Genomic DNA, 9,922 nt, shown 5'->3' on the forward strand with positions numbered 1-9,922 from the left:
CCTGCTGACTTCAACTCTTTCTGCAGTTCATGAATCTAGGAAGCACTATGAAGTTTTACAATGCAAATCAAGCTTGTTGTGTGGTGTTCTCCAGAGTCCCTCAACTTTAGTAATGATGTCTAATTACAGACATTTTTTCCATTTGTTTTATCAGGCTGTCTGAAAAATCTATAGAAAATTGAACACCACAGTATGGCCTAATATTTTTAAGTTACATCAAAGACCAATAAAAATACAACAATGCCAGACAAGATCTTCTCTATATATTGTGAAATTGCTTGGTTTGACATCTAAAGAGCAGATGTGCAGAAGATAAGTTCCATTATCTTGAAAGCCTCAGCCTCTGCCATTTGCTTTTATTTCGGTTCAAAAGAGACTTGAAGTGCCAGTGCAACTGGCTACACAAAGCTTGATGCATTACCTGTTAGTAAATTTATAACTTCGACAGTTTCGTTATCCAACTACCAATCCCAGAGTGTATGACACCACCATGAAGACAAGGGGTTTGTAATGGAGCTGTGCCTCCAAGCTGTGACTTACCAGCTAGGTCCAGTAGGAAGGCACCACCTTTCCCACTCTTCAATGGAAGGTGTGGAAGTGCAATGGGATAATGATCCCAAGCAGTGTGGAAGGTATCAAATGCAACGGGATAATAATCTTCTACAACATTTTTTTCTCCCTGTGAAGGTGAGAGATGAAGTTGCCTGGGGTTGTGGAAAGGGCAAGAGAAGTGACCCCAGAAGACCCCAGCAGAACAGGTGACATTTCCAGTAGCCAACAATGTCATTAATTGCTGTCCACCAATTGTAGTAATGCAGGTCCACCCCACATCCCTCAGCCACCCAAGGTGACCCTTTTTCAGGCTCCATGCTACAGCACAAAGCAGAGTATGGCCAGGAGAAAAACTCTCAGGGACAGCCCAGAGTCCATCATACCAGCTCAGCAGCACACATTAAAGATCCAGCTTCTCTCTGATCACAGCCTTGAAAAAGTTGGGTGAAAGGTCACATACAAAACTTGTATCTGAAATCAGATTAATCTATATAAAGATTTTTGACTGGCAGGAAGATTTAGATTTAGATTAAGATTTAGACTGTGATGTGACATCATGTGCATGTCTAATAAGGGCTTTGATTGGCAGGCCAACAATTATTACTTGTGTTTTTAGGGATAATTAAGTCTGTTGAATAGTACTGTATTATTTGAAGAAAAAAGGGGTCATATTTTCAATTTTATATTTCTTCTCCCACATGATATGGCATGAGAGAGAATGTTTAACTTATTATCTGGAAATTCATTTTTAAGCGGGTTCTGTCCACATCCTTTCCTCTGAGTTGGAGTATGCTGGGCTACAGGTCCTGGACAGCCATCAAGGAGAGCAAATGAATGAACTTCAGCAGAAATATTTTCAAAAAAAGAAACACCAAAAAACTTGTCCTTTTTAAATACCAACTCTCAGCCACCTGCAATCAGTTGTGTATAAGGGGCAACTCCCAAGGAAGAGAACTGCAGCTGCATCCACTTATTTTGCCCTTGCAAGTAGATTCTCAGCTGATGTAAAATGACAGAGCCTATTGCACTTAGTGGCATAATTTTGCAGCAGCTGAGAACATGTGCTTGAGACTCTAAATTAGCCTTCAATGGAAAGCTGTGTTTCTGTGAGCTCGTTGGCTAAATAAGGACATGTCTGTAAAACTGCAAATATTGCAACAAGACAGCTAAGAGGAAGACAGAAGGAGTAGTTACTCAGAGCCCAGGTCTTTGGGGGAAAATCAGTGGAAAATGTTCCTGTTGAACATTTGCTTTAAATTCTAAGCTGTCCTCTCAGGTCCTGTTTGACTGCATGGGTTGCAGAGCAATCATCACAGTATAGCTTTCAAATATCTGTCAGTGGGCTCTGCCCTAAAACTCTGTGTATTGCTTTGACTTTACATTCCCAGCAGTTGCATGAACTCAGAAAAGCACTACAGAATAAAGCAATGGCAGCAAAAAGATCTGTGGGTAAAACAAGTTATAAAGGGCAGAAAAGCAACTGTACCACCTGGAGCACTACTTAATGTTGTTTTCTGGGAGTTGAAAAATGGCAAGAAGTTGAGAATGCTACAGAAAGATGTGAAATCCTCATCTCTGTCTGGGGGCATCAAGCAGCAGTAGCAAACAGACCCCTGTGGCTGAGGAAAATGTCTGGATGAGACATGGGGCTGGAGAGTTCCATCTCATCAAACTATTGATGCCTTGGGTAGGTGAAAGCAAAACTGTTTTTGCTGTTGCACTAATGACATAATTCTGCAATTTTCATTTGGGGGAGAGGGGTTTTTTTGTCATTTTTGGTGCCCTAGGTGTTGTATTGCAAGAAGGAGAACAGTTTATATTTGAAATTAAAAAGCCCATTACTGCACTTGAGGTAAAGATGCTCTGTGACATTTCTATCAAAGGTGGAGCTGCCTTTAGACATCAGGAGGTGGAAGAATGCTGACCAGGTGACCTCAAGGTCCTTCAACTTACATGATTTTTACACTGACACAAGATATTCCTGTACTTTCACCTAAAAGCATTTGGAGCCTAACTGATCAAATTGGCACTGCGGGCTGCACAGTGCTGGGGACAACTGGTAAGGAATCACATACATGAAAAATAAAGGACTACATAGAGGGAGCAGTTGAAAAGATAAATATACCATTATGTTGGGTATGCTGACATCTCTTATCTGACTCATACTGACTGCTTGAATTGTGTAACAATTCACAGTGTTTCTGGGGTTGGGTCCATTACTGTGATGTCTAACACTACCAGAATTGTGTTGAATTACAGTTTTTTCCCAGATGAGAAAGATTCAGTCAAGGACGGTCACTTCAGCTAAGAAATACTTGTCCTTCTTGGATGAAAAAAAAAAATCTCAAAATATCACTTAGCAAAGTGGTGTTTTGTCAAAGATAAAGTTCATACTTCACAGATTAAACAAATTTTGGAACATGATACATGTAAATACAGAGATTGCCCAACACATCTGAAATTATATTCTGTGTAATAAACTGGCTCAGCATGGAAAAAAAAGTGGTGAATATTCTAGTAGCCACAAGCTGAACAGGAAATTTGGGAGAGGAGGAACAGGGGCTGGTGCTTTGGGAAGGGCTGCTGAGAGAAAGTTGCAGCTGTGGGAAAGGAGATCTAGAACAGGATGTAACCTGGGCCATGAGGGTTGCACTTCCAAGCAAAGTCTAGATGCAGTAATTGTGCCATGTTTTGGAAAGGAGAATGTTCTTCTGCAAGGGCACTGGTACTGATCAGAGTAGCTGCTGCAGCTGGCAAAGGCAAGTATGATCAGATGGAAGAGGCTGCCTGGGAGCCATGCTGACACCTGTGTGCAGCTCTGGTGTTGAGACCTTCCTGCAGCAATCCTTGAGGTCTGAGCTTCTGTGTAGAGGATTCACAGAGGAGAAAGGTCCACGCTAAAATTGAACAGTTCAACAAACCTCTGGCACCTCTCCTAACACCAGAGCGATGGCATGTGCCTTTGCCAGTTGCCCATTCTCATATCTCTTTTCTCCTTCCTGGGAAAAAACTTTTCTCCCACTTCTTGGCCCTGACTGCTTTGTGTAGATGCTGGTTGAGTCACAGGCAGAGCTTGTAGTGATAACCGCCCTCAGGGTAATCTCAGTGTCTGAATATAATGTTTGCTTGATTATTTGTAACCCACTAAACTGCGAGTTTCAAAATCTTTGCTTTTAGACAATGCCATAAATAGAGTTAATGCAACACTTATCATCAAGCCTGCATGATGCTGATAGGCTTTCAGTTCATAAATCACATGTGTTTGTCATCCCTCTAAGCCGCTTAACATGACAAATCACACCATCTCTTGTGTCAAACTGCCCAGAGTTAACAAGCTACACTTACTTCACCTTATGGAAAGTTCAGCTCTATTTAAAGCAAAGTTAGACACACACAGAGAAGTAATAGAAGTGGTGTTACAGAGAGATGTATGGTGAGGCTTGGAAGAGGCTTTTCATAGCCAGCACAAAGCTGAGGCAGACAGGTAGCAACAGAAATCAGTGATGGAGGTGCCCACTGATTACAGACGGAGGAGTCCTGGGCTCAGGTTGGATCATGGACAGTTGGGACACCTGCCTGACCCTAAAACAAACACAAGAGTAAAGGATTGGAGCACAAAATGTGATCTCAGACTTTGTGTTTCTGCTGCTGGAAATGCTCTCCTTCAGCTGTCATTGCAATTCTGATTGGGTTTTTGCAAAAAGGACATATCAAACCATTGACAGGGCCAATTTACTTACTTTAGTCATGCTGAATTTGATCTTCCCTATTGTATGTCCATAGTCCAGGTGCTTAAATGGTGTTTCCAGCAGTTGACTGATGCATTTTGTAGAATAGGCAGTTATTCATTGCTAACTGCCACGGCATCAAACTCATTTCTCAAGCAGTCTCACGAACAGTTCCTAAATGTAGTTATGACCACGGGCTCTGTTAGCATCCTGAATGCAGTCACACTTTGGGCCCTCTAGACAGCAAGGGCTTTGGAACTCTGAACTCCACATTTATTTTTCTAGGTCTGTGCTCTGGGCTGCTTCCTGGCTGGGTGTCAGGCAGGGCAGTGACCATTGCAATGGGATGTGGCAGTGAGTGGATGTGCTGGGTATCTTGATAATTTGCCCTTATCGAGAGTGGTAACATGAAGCATGGTGTAACTTCTTAGTGTTGAGAAGACTGATGGATGCTATGGGATGGGGCTGCTAAGTTCCTCACAACTTTAGTGAAATATTCAGTAATGATTTTGAGAACTAAGTATGGATGAAGTTATCCCAGTGTTTTCTGTGGTGACATAAGGTATGAGGGAACTGGGCCAGGAGCAGGAGCTCCTTACATGTTTGTCTTTGTCTCAGAGAGAGTTTGAAGTGAAGTCTTGTGCACGTCTGTATCAAGGACATGATTTCCTAATTGCCTTCAGGACTGTGATTTGCTGTACAATCTTCCCCTTGCTTTCTTTTCTATGGTGTTATTTCAAAGCAGTGACTGATTGCGATTTAGCAAAGATGGGACAAAAAATTTAGCCTTCACTGTAGCATAAGTGACACTTTAGAGCCACTGGATTTCTTTCTCACCTTAATCTGGGCTAACCAATCCCATTGTTCAGAAAAAATATACTGAAGGATTCACAAACAGTTGAACATGTACAATAAACTACAAATGATGTGTAGTAATCTCTACTCTTCAAAGACACTGACATTGATATGAGACCTGCAGCCGCTTGATAAAAAGACAGGAATGACTAGTAGTACGTCTCCCAGACACCATGAAGGAAATGAAAAGCTGATCCCTGAATGAATTCTCAGTTACAGTGGGAAAGAGCATAAGGGAAATAAATGTAGCTCAGCACAATGTTTAGCAGCTGACACGATATGAAGTGTAAAGTCCAGTCAGATGTCTCACACTGTGCATGACCCCATATGGCATCTCTTCAGCCAGCTCTGAGCAGTAGTGAGAAATCAGCATGAACAGCTGAGGACAGAGTGCCTGAGGCAGGACTGCTCCCCTTCATTGCAACTGCACTGCAGTCTCGCTGCTGCTCCTCTCAGTTCAAGAAACCACCAGCCACAGACAAGCAGAGGAGCCTCCATGGGATATGCAGCAGCCAGGCTGAGCCCTGTGGTGTGGAGTCAGAGCTTGCTTGGGATTGTGTCTATACAGGAAATACTAACTCATGTTTAAGGTCCCAATGCTAGAGAGAGGTTTGCTCTACTCCAGCTGCTTGTTCCAGGAGTCAGGCTGCAGCTGAGGAGTAAGAAGAGCTGTATTAATGAGCTGGGGACCCAAGGGACCCTTTTGGAGAGCAGAAAGGATTCATAACACCTGGCCCCTCTTTGCCACAGGGAGGGATCCCTAAGGAGTGTCTGTAGCTTAAGCGCTTCTCGCTAAGAAATCTCACTACTGAGCACTTCATGCATATTCTTCCTGCAACAACTACTTTTACTTTTTAGGAGAAGAAACTGCATTTACCACCTGTATTATAGGACAGAGCATGATTTGATCACAATGGGGGAAGGTAAATGGTGTTTATTTCACTACCATCTTTATTCAGCTTTATTTTCTCCACTTCTTACCATAGCTGGGATCTCTTCTTTGCTATAATAGCTGACAAGACACCTACAAGCTTTGAGCACTAGTGGGTCAGGCAGGTACTCCAAAGCACGTTCCTGAAAAGCCCACCCATGAGCCCAGCTTTAACAGCCCAAGGCTCTGCAAAGGCTGGGGTGCCTAAACAATGCCATCCTGAGCTGCAGCAGAGCAGAGGGAGTGATGCCCTGCACTCAGCCCAGACTCTCACCAGCACCATGGCTTCCCATCATTTCTGCCAGGGAAAGGGGCTGCTCCCAGGGTAAGTTACGTGTGTTAGCAGATCAAGGTGACAGTCAACTGGATTATTTAGCCTGTGGCAGGGTGTCACTGGGGAATGCATTTGACTATGTTAAACAATTTGATATTAACAAAAAAATTTGTCCTTCAGGGTGTCATCATGACTCAACTCCGTGAAAGAAAAATGACACTCTCTTCGTTCGCCAAGGGTTTGTATCACATTGAAGGTGCTTTTCTCTTCTGAAATGCTGCAGGGGTGTTTTGAACCCAGTTCAAAGTGATTTTTCTTTGCTTTGTTAGTCACATCCTCATCTCCTGAAAATCTCAGTTTCTGCAAGTGACTTTTAACAAAAGCAGTGCTGCAGCAAGCAAAGGGAGGGTAGAGGGGAAGTGGATTTGTGATACACTCTGAGGAGACAGGAGAGTTGAGTGAGAAGATGGCCTCCCATCCTCTCTCACCCTCTGACAGCTGGGAGGCAGGGCTAGGAGATGAACCCCTCTTTCCCCTTCAACTCGTCCCTTTTGGAGATCTACCTGCTTGAGCTCTACCTGAGGCAGCAGAGCCCCAGCCAGCAGCAGCAGCTGCAACTCTTTGTATGTGATTCCCTATCCCTTCCCAAATACTTGCCTTCCCCAAGCATTAGAGCTGCACAATGGAAAGCATATGACACTGGGGGCTGAGGACGGCCCTTTGTTTGAAGACACAGAGAGTTACCCCAGGCTCTGGGAGGCTTTGTGATGAGGCTGGTCAGGATGTCACCATGCTTCATCTGCTCTTGCTGAGCCCAGAGATGAAAAGTGGAAAAAAACCCCCAACTTAACACCTCTGTTAAAATTAAGTTCCACATCAACAGCAAAGTTGCTTTTGCACCAATGTTACACACAATATTTGTACACTCAAAACTCCTACAGGTGTTGCATGGGAATTTCAACATCACCATAGGCCCTGTTTGAGCAATAAATTACAACAGATATGGAGGTGGCTCCTATCCTCCTTTCCACCACCTTGTTTATTGGAGAAGGACAGTGCCCTCACTTCATCTGCCAGGATGTCCTTCAGACTGTGGGGCTTCCTGCTTTTCTGGGCATCTCCACTGGTGAATGTTATGCTAAGCCTGGATCTCACCTCTTCACAGGCAAGTGTTTAAACTGTGCTGACATCACTGTCGGTATGTCTCATTCTGAGTAGATAACCTCACATCTGGTTTAATAGAGTCACAATAATTTATCTGCAGTGCCATGTGTCCTTCACTCATTTTTGGAGTTGAATTCTGAAATCTGAAATTTTCAGTAACAAATTCACACACAATTAAACACTCTCTCTCCTTCACTGAAGATCTTCAAGGACTCACAGTAAGATAATGTCCCAGTCTGACCATTCAGGAGGCACTCAGGCAGTCACACTCCCACCATCAGAAACTTCGACTGCTGAGACCAAAGCCCCTTCACAGCAGGCAGCTTAACTGAGCCAATGGGTCCCCACTCAACTCCCTACACATCCCACACTCACACAGGCAGACCAGCTTTCCTCACTGGCTCAATCCCAGGTTTCCCACAGCAGAGCCTCAGACTTCTGTCTCCTTTAAGTAATTTTATAATGGTGCAGCAACAGAATGAAAACCTCGAGCTGGTGCCTCCAGAGAGGGACCCTGAACAAAGGAACGTCTGGGCTTTTATACCCTCACAGTCTATGTATATGATCATCTGTGATCTTCCAGCTGATTCCTCAACTCTTGCTGTGTCTCTGAGTGTCTGGTCACCTGGCTGGTGCCACAGGTCCCTGGGCCTTCTGGAATTCAAAGGGTCAGCAGTTCACAGTCTCTTGCCTTGGGCTCAGACTCCTGCCCCAAGGAGCTCAATTTGCAGCTCCCAGTGCAGCTGCACACCAAGCTCCCTGCACTGAATATTCCTCAACACTCAGCGTCTGAGGTCTAGGCTGGGGACTGGCAGGGCAAACTGGGACACTGCAGCCAGAATTTGAGACTGGATTCTGCAAAATGCCTCGGGGTGGGGGAGAGTGGAGGGGTCAAGCTATAATTTTAAGCTTATCAATCTCTTTAGATGGTGAGCAAAAGAATAGCGAGTAAGGCTGGGCTCCCCTGCAGCCCCTTCTGATCCTGATGGTCTCCAAGGCACCTCTCACCTCCCCGATTAACCTTCCATCCATCCTCTAATGCAAACTAGGGCTAAACCCTGCATTTTTTCCAGCAAAGCTTGTAATTCCCAAGGAACTTCAATGGATTTCAGATTACAAACTTCCTTGTATAATCTTCTGATAATCCTTGCCTAAAATGACAGTATTTAAACAATTCAAGGTAAGCACATGAAGAGAATCAATTCGGTCTCAGTTCATGCAGTGATTAATTATTCATTTCTACAAAGCAGTTTTACCAACTTTTGAATCCAACCTGATGCCAAAGTTCAAAAATAATGTTTTCCATTTCCTCAGTATTTTTTTTCTCAAAAAATCACAGAAGTTCCATGCAGATATGGAACAGTATTATAGTTTACAATAAAGCAAACCGTAAGATAAGAATTGCATCGTAATAAGGTCAGAGCCACAGGTGTGTAGACAGAATAATATTTATTTGTTTATTTTTCAACCAACAAATTGTGCAAAACAGCAAGCAAATGTTTCTGATGTTTATAAATCCTTGCAATGAAATCAGGAGCAACAAACTTTAAATTTTGCAAGTCTTGCTCATATTATTTCTAGGTTTTGTTGAACCAAAATGACCTTTGACATGAAAACACAGAGCAAAAGGATACATTAGCAAGAAGCCTCAGGTGGGGAAAGGGTAGTCACCCTCTGTAGCGTATTGACGGTTCATCCTGGTCAGGGGAAAACAAGACTATACCCACATCTAATACCTCTGCTGAGTTCCTGATTTTTAGTACTCTGCAGAGTTATAAATTTTCACTCACAGGTTCAACTTTTAAAGATCTTCTCAGATTTCCCTTGAGGATCAAGGCTGAAGCTGTATCAGGAGTTCTGTGATGAATATGCCCCTGGAACCCCGAGTTTTCATAACTTCTGTATGATAGCTGTTTCTGGTGGGGAAAACTGTCTGGTTTTTCTTGTATACTTGCTGCAGAGCCCTGGAGGGATGCTGGCACAGGCTGCAAGCCTGCCTGGGATGCAGGGGTGCCCACCCAGGCCCGGCCAGCAGGAAGCACCTGGCGTAGGCACTGCAGAGAGCTGCGTGTCACAGAGCAGCAGAAGGGAGGCAGGAAGCCCTGCAGGTCCGAAATACCCCGGGATTGCCCCGGGAGGAGGGAGGAATGCTCCTCGTTGCTCACTTCGAGGTAACTGGAAAGGAAAACTGCATGAGTGCCCCATTTGCATGGGGATGGGCTCTCTTCCCCGAGGTTGTCAGCTTTTCAACCAGACAGATAAGTAGAAAAGACATCTGCCAGAGAGGGGAATTCAACCGTCTTGAAAATTCGTGGCTGCAATTTGGACCCTCGTCATGCCCACGTACTGTGTCACTGCGAGAGGAATTCAGTTACCATGGGTTACCCTATCAGTACGGGGACCAAGTGCCTCCCCTCC

This window comes from Corvus brachyrhynchos, unplaced genomic scaffold (genome assembly GCF_000691975.1).
Source record: "Corvus brachyrhynchos isolate BGI_N302 unplaced genomic scaffold, ASM69197v1 scaffold8, whole genome shotgun sequence".
Taxonomy (NCBI): Eukaryota; Metazoa; Chordata; class Aves; order Passeriformes; family Corvidae; genus Corvus; species Corvus brachyrhynchos.